We start from the raw sequence: 17202 nt of genomic DNA, 5'->3' as shown, positions 1-17202 counted from the left end.
GGGATCTAGAGGTTGACAACATGTCTTCTTAACGGGAGTCCAGGAGCTCATCTCCACAAATGGACTTTTCAGGATCCTTGGGTGGCTCCGTAGTTTGAAACCAATTCTGGTTATCGCTTCTCGGCCTTTTGGCTAAGATCAAGTGTAGTATCTGTTCTTATCAGTTTAATATCTGATACGTCCCCTATCTGGGGACCATATATTAAATGGATTTTTAGAACAGGGAGATGGAAAAAGAGCTTGCTCTGTCCACTCCACGCATTGACCTGGTATTGCAGTATCTCCAGGACCGGTGCACCCCTTCTTTAATGCAGTTTCTAAAATCAGAAAGAATTGAATTCAATGTTTTTTGTTCATTTTGCTTGTTTGTCGGATTTTGGGATGGACTCTTTGGCTTTGCTTTTCTTCTCCTCATTGGATTTTTCATGTTCAAAGTTGCAGAAGCCAGATTACAAGCTCATTTTGGTTCAACTTCAGCAACTGTGCATTGCATTGCCATGTAATGTGATGCAATGCTATCTTTCTAGCTCTCCCTTTTTACTTCCTTTTGGATAAACAGACATATTAGGCAAGCATTTTGGAGCTTTCACCTAAATAACTACAGGTGGTGAGATAAGCTGCACAATATAATTGACCTTTCAGTATATTGTTGCACACACACCATCTATTTAGCAAATGCCCTTGTTATCAACAGCAGCCTTTTAAACTCACCTGAGCTAACAGGTATGTGCGCTGGTTACTCTGCTGCGCTTAAAATTTCTTTTTTGGTTTGCTACAATGCCTTTTCTGAAACGTTGTCTCCCTCTGCTGGAACACTGACTTCTTTCATTTAATGCCTGCAGACTATAAAAGAGAACCCAACCCAAAAAGTTTGGTTGATTAGTCTGTGGCATTCTGTTAAACTGTTGCTTATGGCGGTCTCTGTGAGCTTCTCAGCGACATTCAGCCAGCCAGGTATCCTGCCTGCAGTAGATGGAATGTGGCAATGGAACGCTGGCTGCGCGTGTCATAATAGGCTCTGAGCCTTTATATACCTGTGCACAGCAGCAGCCACCTTCAGTCTGCTGCTGGACAGCCAGCAGCAGCAGCAGCAGGAGAGGTATGTAATCAGGAGCCCTCCTGCTAAGGGTAGACAGCTGCTCGTTCCACCCCACCCCCCGCCTTAATTGGTTCTCCTCCCTTCCAACGGTGTTGAGGCGGGTGGGAACAGCAGGGGGTGAAGGTGCTGTGTTTAAAGAGGTGGAGTTATGCAGATCTAAAACGCGTGGATTGCAGCAGCAGCAAGCCGAAAAGTGCAGGCATGTAAGGGATCTAGAGGTTGACAACATGTCTTCTTAACGGGAGTCCAGGAGCTCATCTCCACAAATGAACTTTTCAGGATCCTTGGGTGGCTCCGTAGTTTGAAACCAATTCTGGTTATCGCTTCTCGGCCTTTTGGCTAAGATCAAGTGTAGTATCTGTTCTTATCAGTTTAATATCTGATACGTCCCCTATCTGGGGACCATATATTAAATGGATTTTTAGAACAGGGAGATGGAAAAAGAGCTTGCTCTGTCCACTCCACGCATTGACCTGGTATTGCAGTATCTCCAGGACCGGTGCACCCCTTCTTTAATGCAGTTTCTAAAATCAGAAAGAATTGAATTCAATGTTTTTTGTTCATTTTGCTTGTTTGTCGGATTTTGGGATGGACTCTTTGGCTTTGCTTTTCTTCTCCTCATTGGATTTTTCATGTTCAAAGTTGCAGAAGCCAGATTACAAGCTCATTTTGGTTCAACTTCAGCAACTGTGCATTGCATTGCCATGTAATGTGATGCAATGCTATCTTTCTAGCTCTCCCTTTTTACTTCCTTTTGGATAAACAGACATATTAGGCAAGCATTTTGGAGCTTTCACCTAAATAACTACAGGTGGTGAGATAAGCTGCACAATATAATTGACCTTTCAGTATATTGTTGCACACACACCATCTATTTAGCAAATGCCCTTGTTATCAACAGCAGCCTTTTAAACTCACCTGAGCTAACAGGTATGTGCGCTGGTTACTCTGCTGCGCTTAAAATTTCTTTTTTGGTTTGCTACAATGCCTTTTCTGAAACGTTGTCTCCCTCTGCTGGAACACTGACTTCTTTCATTTAATGCCTGCAGACTATAAAAGAGAACCCAACCCAAAAAGTTTGGTTGATTAGTCTGTGGCATTCTGTTAAACTGTTGCTTATGGCGGTCTCTGTGAGCTTCTCAGCGACATTCAGCCAGCCAGGTATCCTGCCTGCAGTAGATGGAATGTGGCAATGGAACGCTGGCTGCGCGTGTCATAATAGGCTCTGAGCCTTTATATACCTGTGCACAGCAGCAGCCACCTTCAGTCTGCTGCTGGACAGCCAGCAGCAGCAGCAGCAGGAGAGGTATGTAATCAGGAGCTCTCCTGCTAAGGGTAGACAGCTGCTCGTTCCACCCCACCCCCCGCCTTAATTGGTTCTCCTCCCTTCCAACGGTGTTGAGGCGGGTGGGAACAGCAGGGGGTGAAGGTGCTGTGTTTAAAGAGGTGGAGTTATGCAGATCTAAAACGCGTGGATTGCAGCAGCAGCAAGCCGAAAAGTGCAGGCATGTAAGGGATCTAGAGGTTGACAACATGTCTTCTTAACGGGAGTCCAGGAGCTCATCTCCACAAATGGACTTTTCAGGATCCTTGGGTGGCTCCGTAGTTTGAAACCAATTCTGGTTATCGCTTCTCGGCCTTTTGGCTAAGATCAAGTGTAGTATCTGTTCTTATCAGTTTAATATCTGATACGTCCCCTATCTGGGGACCATATATTAAATGGATTTTTAGAACAGGGAGATGGAAAAAGAGCTTGCTCTGTCCACTCCACGCATTGACCTGGTATTGCAGTATCTCCAGGACCGGTGCACCCCTTCTTTAATGCAGTTTCTAAAATCAGAAAGAATTGAATTCAATGTTTTTTGTTCATTTTGCTTGTTTGTCGGATTTTGGGATTGACTCTTTGGCTTTGCTTTTCTTCTCCTCATTGGATTTTTCATGTTCAAAGTTGCAGAAGCCAGATTACAAGCTCATTTTGGTTCAACTTCAGCAACTGTGCATTGCATTGCCATGTAATGTGATGCAATGCTATCTTTCTAGCTCTCCCTTTTTACTTCCTTTTGGATAAACAGACATATTAGGCAAGCATTTTGGAGCTTTCACCTAAATAACTACAGGTGGTGAGATAAGCTGCACAATATAATTGACCTTTCAGTATATTGTTGCACACACACCATCTATTTAGCAAATGCCCTTGTTATCAACAGCAGCCTTTTAAACTCACCTGAGCTAACAGGTATGTGCGCTGGTTACTCTGCTGCGCTTAAAATTTCTTTTTTGGTTTGCTACAATGCCTTTTCTGAAACGTTGTCTCCCTATGCTGGAACACTGACTTCTTTCATTTAATGCCTGCAGACTATAAAAGAGAACCCAACCCAAAAAGTTTGGTTGATTAGTCTGTGGCATTCTGTTAAACTGTTGCTTATGGCGGTCTCTGTGAGCTTCTCAGCGACATTCAGCCAGCCAGGTATCCTGCCTGCAGTAGATGGAATGTGGCAATGGAACGCTGGCTGCGCGTGTCATAATAGGCTCTGAGCCTTTATATACCTGTGCACAGCAGCAGCCACCTTCAGTCTGCTGCTGGACAGCCAGCAGCAGCAGCAGCAGGAGAGGTATGTAATCAGGAGCCCTCCTGCTAAGGGTAGACAGCTGCTCGTTCCACCCCACCCCCCGCCTTAATTGGTTCTCCTCCCTTCCAACGGTGTTGAGGCGGGTGGGAACAGCAGGGGGTGAAGGTGCTGTGTTTAAAGAGGTGGAGTTATGCAGATCTAAAACGCGTGGATTGCAGCAGCAGCAAGCCGAAAAGTGCAGGCATGTAAGGGATCTAGAGGTTGACAACATGTCTTCTTAACGGGAGTCCAGGAGCTCATCTCCACAAATGGACTTTTCAGGATCCTTGGGTGGCTCCGTAGTTTGAAACCAATTCTGGTTATCGCTTCTCGGCCTTTTGGCTAAGATCAAGTGTAGTATCTGTTCTTATCAGTTTAATATCTGATACGTCCCCTATCTGGGGACCATATATTAAATGGATTTTTAGAACAGGGAGATGGAAAAAGAGCTTGCTCTGTCCACTCCACGCATTGACCTGGTATTGCAGTATCTCCAGGACCGGTGCACCCCTTCTTTAATGCAGTTTCTAAAATCAGAAAGAATTGAATTCAATGTTTTTTGTTCATTTTGCTTGTTTGTCGGATTTTGGGATGGACTCTTTTACTTTGCTTTTCTTCTCCTCATTGGATTTTTCATGTTCAAAGTTGCAGAAGCCAGATTACAAGCTCATTTTGGTTCAACTTCAGCAACTGTGCATTGCATTGCCATGTAATGTGATGCAATGCTATCTTTCTAGCTCTCCCTTTTTACTTCCTTTTGGATAAACAGACATATTAGGCAAGCATTTTGGAGCTTTCACCTAAATAACTACAGGTGGTGAGATAAGCTGCACAATATAATTGACCTTTCAGTATATTGTTGCACACACACCATCTACTTAGCAAATGCCCTTGTTATCAACAGCAGCCTTTTAAACTCACCTGAGCTAACAGGTATGTGCGCTGGTTACTCTGCTGCGCTTAAAATTTCTTTTTTGGTTTGCTACAATGCCTTTTCTGAAACGTTGTCTCCCTCTGCTGGAACACTGACTTCTTTCATTTAATGCCTGCAGACTATAAAAGAGAACCCAACCCAAAAAGTTTGGTTGATTAGTCTGTGGCATTCTGTTAAACTGTTGCTTATGGCGGTCTCTGTGAGCTTCTCAGCGACATTCAGCCAGCCAGGTATCCTGCCTGCAGTAGATGGAATGTGGCAATGGAACGCTGGCTGCGTGTGTCATAATAGGCTCTGAGCCTTTATATACCTGTGCACAGCAGCAGCCACCTTCAGTCTGCTGCTGGACAGCCAGCAGCAGCAGGAGAGGTATGTAATCAGGAGCCCTCCTGCTAAGGGTAGACAGCTGCTCGTTCCACCCCACCCCCCGCCTTAATTGGTTCTCCTCCCTTCCAACGGTGTTGAGGCGGGTGGGAACAGCAGGGGGTGAAGGTGCTGTGTTTAAAGAGGTGGAGTTATGCAGATCTAAAACGCGTGGATTGCAGCAGCAGCAAGCCGAAAAGTGCAGGCATGTAAGGGATCTAGAGGTTGACAACATTTCTTCTTAACGGGAGTCCAGGAGCTCATCTCCACAAATGGACTTTTCAGGATCCTTGGGTGGCTCCGTAGTTTGAAACCAATTCTGGTTATCGCTTCTCGGCCTTTTGGCTAAGATCAAGTGTAGTATCTGTTCTTATCAGTTTAATATCTGATACGTCCCCTATCTGGGGACCATATATTAAATGGATTTTTAGAACAGGGAGATGGAAAAAGAGCTTGCTCTGTCCACTCCACGCATTGACCTGGTATTGCAGTATCTCCAGGACCGGTGCACCCCTTCTTTAATGCAGTTTCTAAAATCAGAAAGAATTGAATTCAATGTTTTTTGTTCATTTTGCTTGTTTGTCGGATTTTGGGATGGACTCTTTGGCTTTGCTTTTCTTCTCCTCATTGGATTTTTCATGTTCAAAGTTGCAGAAGCCAGATTACAAGCTCATTTTGGTTCAACTTCAGCAACTGTGCATTGCATTGCCATGTAATGTGATGCAATGCTATCTTTCTAGCTCTCCCTTTTTACTTCCTTTTGGATAAACAGACATATTAGGCAAGCATTTTGGAGCTTTCACCTAAATAACTACAGGTGGTGAGATAAGCTGCACAATATAATTGACCTTTCAGTATATTGTTGCACACACACCATCTATTTAGCAAATGCCCTTGTTATCAACAGCAGCCTTTTAAACTCACCTGAGCTAACAGGTATGTGCGCTGGTTACTCTGCTGCGCTTAAAATTTCTTTTTTGGTTTGCTACAATGCCTTTTCTGAAACGTTGTCTCCCTCTGCTGGAACACTGACTTCTTTCATTTAATGCCTGCAGACTATAAAAGAGAACCCAACCCAAAAAGTTTGGTTGATTAGTCTGTGGCATTCTGTTAAACTGTTGCTTATGGCGGTCTCTGTGAGCTTCTCAGCGACATTCAGCCAGCCAGGTATCCTGCCTGCAGTAGATGGAATGTGGCAATGGAACGCTGGCTGCGCGTGTCATAATAGGCTCTGAGCCTTTATATACCTGTGCACAGCAGCAGCCACCTTCAGTCTGCTGCTGGACAGCCAGCAGCAGCAGCAGCAGGAGAGGTATGTAATCAGGAGCCCTCCTGCTAAGGGTAGACAGCTGCTCGTTCCACCCCACCCCCCGCCTTAATTGGTTCTCCTCCCTTCCAACGGTGTTGAGGCGGGTGGGAACAGCAGGGGGTGAAGGTGCTGTGTTTAAAGAGGTGGAGTTATGCAGATCTAAAACGCGTGGATTGCAGCAGCAGCAAGCCGAAAAGTGCAGGCATGTAAGGGATCTAGAGGTTGACAACATGTCTTCTTAACTGGAGTCCAGGAGCTCATCTCCACAAATGGACTTTTCAGGATCCTTGGGTGGCTCCGTAGTTTGAAACCAATTCTGGTTATCGCTTCTCGGCCTTTTGGCTAAGATCAAGTGTAGTATCTGTTCTTATCAGTTTAATATCTGATACGTCCCCTATCTGGGGACCATATATTAAATGGATTTTTAGAACAGGGAGATGGAAAAAGAGCTTGCTCTGTCCACTCCACGCATTGACCTGGTATTGCAGTATCTCCAGGACCGGTGCACCCCTTCTTTAATGCAGTTTCTAAAATCAGAAAGAATTGAATTCAATGTTTTTTGTTCATTTTGCTTGTTTGTCGGATTTTGGGATGGACTCTTTGGCTTTGCTTTTCTTCTCCTCATTGGATTTTTCATGTTCAAAGTTGCAGAAGCCAGATTACAAGCTCATTTTGGTTCAACTTCAGCAACTGTGCACTGCATTGCCATGTAATGTGATGCAATGCTATCTTTCTAGCTCTCCCTTTTTACTTCCTTTTGGATAAACAGACATATTAGGCAAGCATTTTGGAGCTTTCACCTAAATAACTACAGGTGGTGAGATAAGCTGCACAATATAATTGACCTTTCAGTATATTGTTGCACACACACCATCTATTTAGCAAATGCCCTTGTTATCAACAGCAGCCTTTTAAACTCACCTGAGCTAACAGGTATGTGCGCTGGTTACTCTGCTGCGCTTAAAATTTCTTTTTTGGTTTGCTACAATGCCTTTTCTGAAACGTTGTCTCCCTCTGCTGGAACACTGACTTCTTTCATTTAATGCCTGCAGACTATAAAAGAGAACCCAACCCAAAAAGTTTGGTTGATTAGTCTGTGGCATTCTGTTAAACTGTTGCTTATGGCGGTCTCTGTGAGCTTCTCAGCGACATTCAGCCAGCCAGGTATCCTGCCTGCAGTAGATGGAATGTGGCAATGGAACGCTGGCTGCGCGTGTCATAATAGGCTCTGAGCCTTTATATACCTGTGCACAGCAGCAGCCACCTTCAGTCTGCTGCTGGACAGCCAGCAGCAGCAGCAGCAGGAGAGGTATGTAATCAGGAGCCCTCCTGCTAAGGGTAGACAGCTGCTCGTTCCACCCCACCCCCCGCCTTAATTGGTTCTCCTCCCTTCCAACGGTGTTGAGGCGGGTGGGAACAGCAGGGGGTGAAGGTGCTGTGTTTAAAGAGGTGGAGTTATGCAGATCTAAAACGCGTGGATTGCAGCAGCAGCAAGCCGAAAAGTGCAGGCATGTAAGGGATCTAGAGGTTGACAACATGTCTTCTTAACGGGAGTCCAGGAGCTCATCTCCACAAATGGACTTTTCAGGATCCTTGGGTGGCTCCGTAGTTTGAAACCAATTCTGGTTATCGCTTCTCGGCCTTTTGGCTAAGATCAAGTGTAGTATCTGTTCTTATCAGTTTAATATCTGATACGTCCCCTATCTGGGGACCATATATTAAATGGATTTTTAGAACAGGGAGATGGAAAAAGAGCTTGCTCTGTCCACTCCACGCATTGACCTGGTATTGCAGTATCTCCAGGACCGGTGCACCCCTTCTTTAATGCAGTTTCTAAAATCAGAAAGAATTGAATTCAATGTTTTTTGTTCATTTTGCTTGTTTGTCGGATTTTGGGATGGACTCTTTGGCTTTGCTTTTCTTCTCCTCATTGGATTTTTCATGTTCAAAGTTGCAGAAGCCAGATTACAAGCTCATTTTGGTTCAACTTCAGCAACTGTGCATTGCATTGCCATGTAATGTGATGCAATGCTATCTTTCTAGCTCTCCCTTTTTACTTCCTTTTGGATAAACAGACATATTAGGCAAGCATTTTGGAGCTTTCACCTAAATAACTACAGGTGGTGAGATAAGCTGCACAATATAATTGACCTTTCAGTATATTGTTGCACACACACCATCTATTTAGCAAATGCCCTTGTTATCAACAGCAGCCTTTTAAACTCACCTGAGCTAACAGGTATGTGCGCTGGTTACTCTGCTGCGCTTAAAATTTCTTTTTTGGTTTGCTACAATGCCTTTTCTGAAACGTTGTCTCCCTCTGCTGGAACACTGACTTCTTTCATTTAATGCCTGCAGACTATAAAAGAGAACCCAACCCAAAAAGTTTGGTTGATTAGTCTGTGGCATTCTGTTAAACTGTTGCTTATGGCGGTCTCTGTGAGCTTCTCAGCGACATTCAGCCAGCCAGGTATCCTGCCTGCAGTAGATGGAATGTGGCAATGGAACGCTGGCTGCGCGTGTCATAATAGGCTCTGAGCCTTTATATACCTGTGCACAGCAGCAGCCACCTTCAGTCTGCTGCTGGACAGCCAGCAGCAGCAGCAGCAGGAGAGGTATGTAATCAGGAGCCCTCCTGCTAAGGGTAGACAGCTGCTCGTTCCACCCCACCCCCCGCCTTAATTGGTTCTCCTCCCTTCCAACGGTGTTGAGGCGGGTGGGAACAGCAGGGGGTGAAGGTGCTGTGTTTAAAGAGGTGGAGTTATGCAGATCTAAAACGCGTGGATTGCAGCAGCAGCAAGCCGAAAAGTGCAGGCATGTAAGGGATCTAGAGGTTGACAACATGTCTTCTTAACGGGAGTCCAGGAGCTCATCTCCACAAATGGACTTTTCAGGATCCTTGGGTGGCTCCGTAGTTTGAAACCAATTCTGGTTATCGCTTCTCGGCCTTTTGGCTAAGATCAAGTGTAGTATCTGTTCTTATCAGTTTAATATCTGATACGTCCCCTATCTGGGGACCATATATTAAATGGATTTTTAGAACAGGGAGATGGAAAAAGAGCTTGCTCTGTCCACTCCACGCATTGACCTGGTATTGCAGTATCTCCAGGACCGGTGCACCCCTTCTTTAATGCAGTTTCTAAAATCAGAAAGAATTGAATTCAATGTTTTTTGTTCATTTTGCTTGTTTGTCGGATTTTGGGATGGACTCTTTGGCTTTGCTTTTCTTCTCCTCATTGGATTTTTCATGTTCAAAGTTGCAGAAGCCAGATTACAAGCTCATTTTGGTTCAACTTCAGCAACTGTGCATTGCATTGCCATGTAATGTGATGCAATGCTATCTTTCTAGCTCTCCCTTTTTACTTCCTTTTGGATAAACAGACATATTAGGCAAGCATTTTGGAGCTTTCACCTAAATAACTACAGGTGGTGAGATAAGCTGCACAATATAATTGACCTTTCAGTATATTGTTGCACACACACCATCTATTTAGCAAATGCCCTTGTTATCAACAGCAGCCTTTTAAACTCACCTGAGCTAACAGGTATGTGCGCTGGTTACTCTGCTGCGCTTAAAATTTCTTTTTTGGTTTGCTACAATGCCTTTTCTGAAACGTTGTCTCCCTCTGCTGGAACACTGACTTCTTTCATTTAATGCCTGCAGACTATAAAAGAGAACCCAACCCAAAAAGTTTGGTTGATTAGTCTGTGGCATTCTGTTAAACTGTTGCTTATGGCGGTCTCTGTGAGCTTCTCAGCGACATTCAGCCAGCCAGGTATCCTGCCTGCAGTAGATGGAATGTGGCAATGGAACGCTGGCTGCGCGTGTCATAATAGGCTCTGAGCCTTTATATACCTGTGCACAGCAGCAGCCACCTTCAGTCTGCTGCTGGACAGCCAGCAGCAGCAGCAGCAGGAGAGGTATGTAATCAGGAGCCCTCCTGCTAAGGGTAGACAGCTGCTCGTTCCACCCCACCCCCCGCCTTAATTGGTTCTCCTCCCTTCCAACGGTGTTGAGGCGGGTGGGAACAGCAGGGGGTGAAGGTGCTGTGTTTAAAGAGGTGGAGTTATGCAGATCTAAAACGCGTGGATTGCAGCAGCAGCAAGCCGAAAAGTGCAGGCATGTAAGGGATCTAGAGGTTGACAACATGTCTTCTTAACGGGAGTCCAGGAGCTCATCTCCACAAATGGACTTTTCAGGATCCTTGGGTGGCTCCGTAGTTTGAAACCAATTCTGGTTATCGCTTCTCGGCCTTTTGGCTAAGATCAAGTGTAGTATCTGTTCTTATCAGTTTAATATCTGATACGTCCCCTATCTGGGGACCATATATTAAATGGATTTTTAGAACAGGGAGATGGAAAAAGAGCTTGCTCTGTCCACTCCACGCATTGACCTGGTATTGCAGTATCTCCAGGACCGGTGCACCCCTTCTTTAATGCAGTTTCTAAAATCAGAAAGAATTGAATTCAATGTTTTTTGTTCATTTTGCTTGTTTGTCGGATTTTGGGATGGACTCTTTGGCTTTGCTTTTCTTCTCCTCATTGGATTTTTCATGTTCAAAGTTGCAGAAGCCAGATTACAAGCTCATTTTGGTTCAACTTCAGCAACTGTGCATTGCATTGCCATGTAATGTGATGCAATGCTATCTTTCTAGCTCTCCCTTTTTACTTCCTTTTGGATAAACAGACATATTAGGCAAGCATTTTGGAGCTTTCACCTAAATAACTACAGGTGGTGAGATAAGCTGCACAATATAATTGACCTTTCAGTATATTGTTGCACACACACCATCTATTTAGCAAATGCCCTTGTTATCAACAGCAGCCTTTTAAACTCACCTGAGCTAACAGGTATGTGCGCTGGTTACTCTGCTGCGCTTAAAATTTCTTTTTTGGTTTGCTACAATGCCTTTTCTGAAACGTTGTCTCCCTCTGCTGGAACACTGACTTCTTTCATTTAATGCCTGCAGACTATAAAAGAGAACCCAACCCAAAAAGTTTGGTTGATTAGTCTGTGGCATTCTGTTAAACTGTTGCTTATGGCGGTCTCTGTGAGCTTCTCAGCGACATTCAGCCAGCCAGGTATCCTGCCTGCAGTAGATGGAATGTGGCAATGGAACGCTGGCTGCGCGTGTCATAATAGGCTCTGAGCCCTTATATACCTGTGCACAGCAGCAGCCACCTTCAGTCTGCTGCTGGACAGCCAGCAGCAGCAGCAGCAGGAGAGGTATGTAATCAGGAGCCCTCCTGCTAAGGGTAGACAGCTGCTCGTTCCACCCCACCCCCCGCCTTAATTGGTTCTCCTCCCTTCCAACGGTGTTGAGGCGGGTGGGAACAGCAGGGGGTGAAGGTGCTGTATTTAAAGAGGTGGAGTTATGCAGATCTAAAACGCGTGGATTGCAGCAGCAGCAAGCCGAAAAGTGCAGGCATGTAAGGGATCTAGAGGTTGACAACATGTCTTCTTAACGGGAGTCCAGGAGCTCATCTCCACAAATGGACTTTTCAGGATCCTTGGGTGGCTCCGTAGTTTGAAACCAATTCTGGTTATCGCTTCTCGGCCTTTTGGCTAAGATCAAGTGTAGTATCTGTTCTTATCAGTTTAATATCTGATACGTCCCCTATCTGGGGACCATATATTAAATGGATTTTTAGAACAGGGAGATGGAAAAAGAGCTTGCTCTGTCCACTCCACGCATTGACCTGGTATTGCAGTATCTCCAGGACCGGTGCACCCCTTCTTTAATGCAGTTTCTAAAATCAGAAAGAATTGAATTCAATGTTTTTTGTTCATTTTGCTTGTTTGTCGGATTTTGGGATGGACTCTTTGGCTTTGCTTTTCTTCTCCTCATTGGATTTTTCATGTTCAAAGTTGCAGAAGCCAGATTACAAGCTCATTTTGGTTCAACTTCAGCAACTGTGCATTGCATTGCCATGTAATGTGATGCAATGCTATCTTTCTAGCTCTCCCTTTTTACTTCCTTTTGGATAAACAGACATATTAGGCAAGCATTTTGGAGCTTTCACCTAAATAACTACAGGTGGTGAGATAAGCTGCACAATATAATTGACCTTTCAGTATATTGTTGGACACACACCATCTATTTAGCAAATGCCCTTGTTATCAACAGCAGCCTTTTAAACTCACCTGAGCTAACAGGTATGTGCGCTGGTTACTCTGCTGCGCTTAAAATTTCTTTTTTGGTTTGCTACAATGCCTTTTCTGAAACGTTGTCTCCCTCTGCTGGAACACTGACTTCTTTCATTTAATGCCTGCAGACTATAAAAGAGAACCCAACCCAAAAAGTTTGGTTGATTAGTCTGTGGCATTCTGTTAAACTGTTGCTTATGGCGGTCTCTGTGAGCTTCTCAGCGACATTCAGCCAGCCAGGTATCCTGCCTGCAGTAGATGGAATGTGGCAATGGAACGCTGGCTGCGCGTGTCATAATAGGCTCTGAGCCCTTATATACCTGTGCACAGCAGCAGCCACCTTCAGTCTGCTGCTGGACAGCCAGCAGCAGCAGCAGCAGGAGAGGTATGTAATCAGGAGCCCTCCTGCTAAGGGTAGACAGCTGCTCGTTCCACCCCACCCCCCGCCTTAATTGGTTCTCCTCCCTTCCAACGGTGTTGAGGCGGGTGGGAACAGCAGGGGGTGAAGGTGCTGTGTTTAAAGAGGTGGAGTTATGCAGATCTAAAACGCGTGGATTGCAGCAGCAGCAAGCCGAAAAGTGCAGGCATGTAAGGGATCTAGAGGTTGACAACATGTCTTCTTAACGGGAGTCCAGGAGCTCATCTCCACAAATGGACTTTTCAGGATCCTTGGGTGGCTCCGTAGTTTGAAACCAATTCTGGTTATCGCTTCTCGGCCTTTTGGCTAAGATCAAGTGTAGTATCTGTTCTTATCAGTTTAATATCTGATACGTCCCCTATCTGGGGACCATATATTAAATGGATTTTTAGAACAGGGAGATGGAAAAAGAGCTTGCTCTGTCCACTCCACGCATTGACCTGGTATTGCAGTATCTCCAGGACCGGTGCACCCCTTCTTTAATGCAGTTTCTAAAATCAGAAAGAATTGAATTCAATGTTTTTTGTTCATTTTGCTTGTTTTTCGGATTTTGGGATGGACTCTTTGGCTTTGCTTTTCTTCTCCTCATTGGATTTTTCATGTTCAAAGTTGCAGAAGCCAGATTACAAGCTCATTTTGGTTCAACTTCAGCAACTGTGCATTGCATTGCCATGTAATGTGATGCAATGCTATCTTTCTAGCTCTCCCTTTTTACTTCCTTTTGGATAAACAGACATATTAGGCAAGCATTTTGGAGCTTTCACCTAAATAACTACAGGTGGTGAGATAAGCTGCACAATATAATTGACCTTTCAGTATATTGTTGCACACACACCATCTATTTAGCAAATGCCCTTGTTATCAACAGCAGCCTTTTAAACTCACCTGAGCTAACAGGTATGTGCGCTGGTTACTCTGCTGCGCTTAAAATTTCTTTTTTGGTTTGCTACAATGCCTTTTCTGAAACGTTGTCTCCTTCTGCTGGAACACTGACTTCTTTCATTTAATGCCTGCAGACTATAAAAGAGAACCCAACCCAAAAAGTTTGGTTGATTAGTCTGTGGCATTCTGTTAAACTGTTGCTTATGGCGGTCCCTGTGAGCTTCTCAGCGACATTCAGCCAGCCAGGTATCCTGCCTGCAGTAGATGGAATGTGGCAATGGAACGCTGGCTGCGCGTGTCATAATAGGCTCTGAGCCTTTATATACCTGTGCACAGCAGCAGCCACCTTCAGTCTGCTGCTGGACAGCCAGCAGCAGCAGCAGCAGGAGAGGTATGTAATCAGGAGCCCTCCTGCTAAGGGTAGACAGCTGCTCGTTCCACCCCACCCCCCGCCTTAATTGGTTCTCCTCCCTTCCAACGGTGTTGAGGCGGGTGGGAACAGCAGGGGGTGAAGGTGCTGTGTTTAAAGAGGTGGAGTTATGCAGATCTAAAACGCGTGGATTGCAGCAGCAGCAAGCCGAAAAGTGCAGGCATGTAAGGGATCTAGAGGTTGACAACATGTCTTCTTAACGGGAGTCCAGGAGCTCATCTCCACAAATGGACTTTTCAGGATCCTTGGGTGGCTCCGTAGTTTGAAACCAATTCTGGTTATCGCTTCTCGGCCTTTTGGCTAAGATCAAGTGTAGTATCTGTTCTTATCAGTTTAATATCTGATACGTCCCCTATCTGGGGACCATATATTAAATGGATTTTTAGAACAGGGAGATGGAAAAAGAGCTTGCTCTGTCCACTTCACGCATTGACCTGGTATTGCAGTATCTCCAGGACCGGTGCACCCCTTCTTTAATGCAGTTTCTAAAATCAGAAAGAATTGAATTCAATGTTTTTTGTTCATTTTGCTTGTTTGTCGGATTTTGGGATGGACTCTTTGGCTTTGCTTTTCTTCTCCTCATTGGATTTTTCATGTTCAAAGTTGCAGAAGCCAGATTACAAGCTCATTTTGGTTCAACTTCAGCAACTGTGCATTGCATTGCCATGTAATGTGATGCAATGCTATCTTTCTAGCTCTCCCTTTTTACTTCCTTTTGGATAAACAGACATATTAGGCAAGCATTTTGGAGCTTTCACCTTTATTAACTACAGGTGGTGAGATAAGCTGCACAATATAATTGACCTTTCAGTATATTGTTGCACACACACCATCTATTTAGCAAATGCCCTTGTTATCAACAGCAGCCTTTTAAACTCACCTGAGCTAACAGGTATGTGCGCTGGTTACTCTGCTGCGCTTAAAATTTCTTTTTTGGTTTGCTACAATGCCTTTTCTGAAACGTTGTCTCCTTCTGCTGGAACACTGACTTCTTTCATTTAATGCCTGCAGACTATAAAAGAGAACCCAACCCAAAAAGTTTGGTTGATTAGTCTGTGGCATTCTGTTAAACTGTTGCTTATGGCGGTCTCTGTGAGCTTCTCAGCGACATTCAGCCAGCCAGGTATCCTGCCTGCAGTAGATGGAATGTGGCAATGGAACGCTGGCTGCGCGTGTCATAATAGGCTCTAAGCCTTTATATACCTGTGCACAGCAGCAGCCACCTTCAGTCTGCTGCTGGACAGCCAGCAGCAGCAGGAGAGGTATGTAATCAGGAGCCCTCCTGCTAAGGGTAGACAGCTGCTCGTTCCACCCCACCCCCCGCCTTAATTGGTTCTCCTCCCTTCCAACGGTGTTGAGGCGGGTGGGAACAGCAGGGGGTGAAGGTGCTGTGTTTAAAGAGGTGGAGTTATGCAGATCTAAAACGCGTGGATTGCAGCAGCAGCAAGCCGAAAAGTGCAGGCATGTAAGGGATCTAGAGGTTGACAACATGTCTTCTTAACGGGAGTCCAGGAGCTCATCTCCACAAATGGACTTTTCAGGATCCTTGGGTGGCTCCGTAGTTTGAAACCAATTCTGGTTATCGCTTCTCGGCCTTTTGGCTAAGATCAAGTGTAGTATCTTTCGAAAAGGCGGTTTTGGATGTTGGCCGCCCTAGTAGATTGATACATTATGCACACTGGGGTTTAGGCGCTTGTTAGTACGCCAGGTGGCTAATATAGTCATCTGGTGGAAAGCATGGCCTCCCAGGATCGACGCCATTGGGCCGGGGAAGATCGAAAGCCCGAAGTGTGAAGTGCCCCAGGAGTGGTGACCCTGGGGTGCCTTAACTCACTGGGATTGGGAACCCCACTTGAGTTTATGGCACATTTGCACTAGCACTTCAATATTTCTTTCTTCACACACACCCTTATTCCGGGCCTTCTGGCCTTAGGATGGGGAATTTTTCAATTCCCGGTCGAAGGTCCGGGCAGTATTATACTGTGAAACCTTCACTATTTATTTAATTTTTTTGTCACTGTGTGTCCACTTTTTCACGTGTGTCCACGTCCTTACTAGGATTTTGTCGGGATGCGGTTCCCTTACGGGTTCCTCTCTTGGCAGGTCTAGGGGGGGAGTGTGTGGCCATCAGGTTCCGCTCCCCCCTGAACCCCCCTGGCTCTCCTCTTTCGGGAGGAGAGCGTTGTTGGCTCCCCTCTTCCGGGAGGGGAGCACAGTCTTTGGCTCCAGTGCCTTGCTCGGGTGAGAACTCGGGCAGGTGCTGGGGGTAAGACTGGGTCGCCTCTGGCTTTGGCTGGAGGTGGCTATTTGTCCCTGTTCCTCGCTGTGGCCTTCTGGCTCGGAGGGACGGGGAATGGTTTGGGGGACCCTTCTCCTTTTGGAGAGGGTTTCAAGAAGACCAGCATCCTAGTGCACTTTTTTTGTGGCACTTGTCACTTTTTTTAAGCGCACTCGGGTTTTGTACACGAATTCGGGCTTTCGAAAAAAAAAAAAAAGAAAAAAAAAAAAAATCTGTTCTTATCAGTTTAATATCTGATACGTCCCCTATCTGGGGACCATATATTAAATGGATTTTTAGAACAGGGAGATGGAAAAAGAGCTTGCTCTGTCCACTCCACGCATTGACCTGGTATTGCAGTATCTCCAGGACCGGTGCACCCTTTCTTTAATGCAGTTTCTAAAATCAGAAAGAATTGAATTCAATGTTTTTTGTTCATTTTGCTTGTTTGTCGGATTTTGGGATGGACTCTTTGGCTTTGCTTTTCTTCTCCTCATTGGATTTTTCATGTTCAAAGTTGCAGAAGCCAGATTACAAGCTCATTTTGGTTCAACTTCAGCAACTGTGCATTGCATTGCCATGTAATGTGATGCAATGCTTTCTTTCTAGCTCTCCCTTTTTACTTCCTTTTGGATAAACAGACATATTAGGCAAGCATTTTGGAGCTTTCACCTAAATAACTACAGGTGGTGAGATAAGCTGCACAATATAATTGACCTTTCAGTATATTGT

The 17202-nt window shown here is 45.1% G+C and overlaps 13 non-coding genes and 1 pseudogene across 13 annotated transcripts; all 14 read left to right on the top strand.

Annotated features, from left to right (window-relative positions):
* The first annotated feature begins 112 nt into the window (after positions 1-112).
* On the top strand, positions 113-303 carry LOC141179140 (U2 spliceosomal RNA). Its single transcript, XR_012255182.1, has one exon. It is a non-coding gene; the product is annotated as a U2 spliceosomal RNA (small nuclear RNA).
* A 1115-nt stretch (positions 304-1418) lies between these two features.
* Positions 1419-1609, top strand: LOC141179138 (U2 spliceosomal RNA). The gene has a single exon (XR_012255180.1). It is a non-coding gene; the product is annotated as a U2 spliceosomal RNA (small nuclear RNA).
* Positions 1610-2724: 1115 nt separating this feature from the next.
* On the top strand, positions 2725-2915 carry LOC141179136 (U2 spliceosomal RNA). Its single transcript, XR_012255179.1, has one exon. It is a non-coding gene; the product is annotated as a U2 spliceosomal RNA (small nuclear RNA).
* A 1115-nt stretch (positions 2916-4030) lies between these two features.
* Positions 4031-4221, top strand: LOC141179135 (U2 spliceosomal RNA). Its single transcript, XR_012255178.1, has one exon. It is a non-coding gene; the product is annotated as a U2 spliceosomal RNA (small nuclear RNA).
* A 1109-nt stretch (positions 4222-5330) lies between these two features.
* Positions 5331-5521, top strand: LOC141179134 (U2 spliceosomal RNA). Its single transcript, XR_012255177.1, has one exon. It is a non-coding gene; the product is annotated as a U2 spliceosomal RNA (small nuclear RNA).
* Positions 5522-6636: 1115 nt separating this feature from the next.
* Positions 6637-6827, top strand: LOC141179133 (U2 spliceosomal RNA). The gene has a single exon (XR_012255176.1). It is a non-coding gene; the product is annotated as a U2 spliceosomal RNA (small nuclear RNA).
* Positions 6828-7942: 1115 nt separating this feature from the next.
* LOC141179132 (U2 spliceosomal RNA) lies at positions 7943-8133 on the top strand. The gene has a single exon (XR_012255175.1). It is a non-coding gene; the product is annotated as a U2 spliceosomal RNA (small nuclear RNA).
* Positions 8134-9248: 1115 nt separating this feature from the next.
* Positions 9249-9439, top strand: LOC141179131 (U2 spliceosomal RNA). The gene has a single exon (XR_012255174.1). It is a non-coding gene; the product is annotated as a U2 spliceosomal RNA (small nuclear RNA).
* A 1115-nt stretch (positions 9440-10554) lies between these two features.
* On the top strand, positions 10555-10745 carry LOC141179130 (U2 spliceosomal RNA). Its single transcript, XR_012255173.1, has one exon. It is a non-coding gene; the product is annotated as a U2 spliceosomal RNA (small nuclear RNA).
* A 1115-nt stretch (positions 10746-11860) lies between these two features.
* Positions 11861-12051, top strand: LOC141179129 (U2 spliceosomal RNA). Its single transcript, XR_012255172.1, has one exon. It is a non-coding gene; the product is annotated as a U2 spliceosomal RNA (small nuclear RNA).
* Positions 12052-13166: 1115 nt separating this feature from the next.
* LOC141179128 (U2 spliceosomal RNA) lies at positions 13167-13357 on the top strand. Its single transcript, XR_012255171.1, has one exon. It is a non-coding gene; the product is annotated as a U2 spliceosomal RNA (small nuclear RNA).
* Positions 13358-14472: 1115 nt separating this feature from the next.
* Positions 14473-14663, top strand: LOC141179481 (U2 spliceosomal RNA). The gene has a single exon (XR_012255492.1). It is a non-coding gene; the product is annotated as a U2 spliceosomal RNA (small nuclear RNA).
* A 1110-nt stretch (positions 14664-15773) lies between these two features.
* LOC141180103 (U2 spliceosomal RNA) lies at positions 15774-15865 on the top strand (annotated as a pseudogene).
* A 798-nt stretch (positions 15866-16663) lies between these two features.
* LOC141179920 (U2 spliceosomal RNA) lies at positions 16664-16855 on the top strand. The gene has a single exon (XR_012255851.1). It is a non-coding gene; the product is annotated as a U2 spliceosomal RNA (small nuclear RNA).
* The last annotated feature ends 347 nt before the right edge of the window (positions 16856-17202 follow it).

Source organism: Phyllobates terribilis, unplaced genomic scaffold, assembly GCF_046119375.1.
Source record: "Phyllobates terribilis strain yellow unplaced genomic scaffold, ASM4611937v1 Scaffold_30__1_contigs__length_15301838, whole genome shotgun sequence".
NCBI classification, from domain to species: domain Eukaryota; kingdom Metazoa; phylum Chordata; class Amphibia; order Anura; family Dendrobatidae; genus Phyllobates; species Phyllobates terribilis.
The sequence above is the reverse complement of the archived record's forward strand: the minus strand, read 5'-3'. Positions and strand labels throughout refer to the sequence as shown.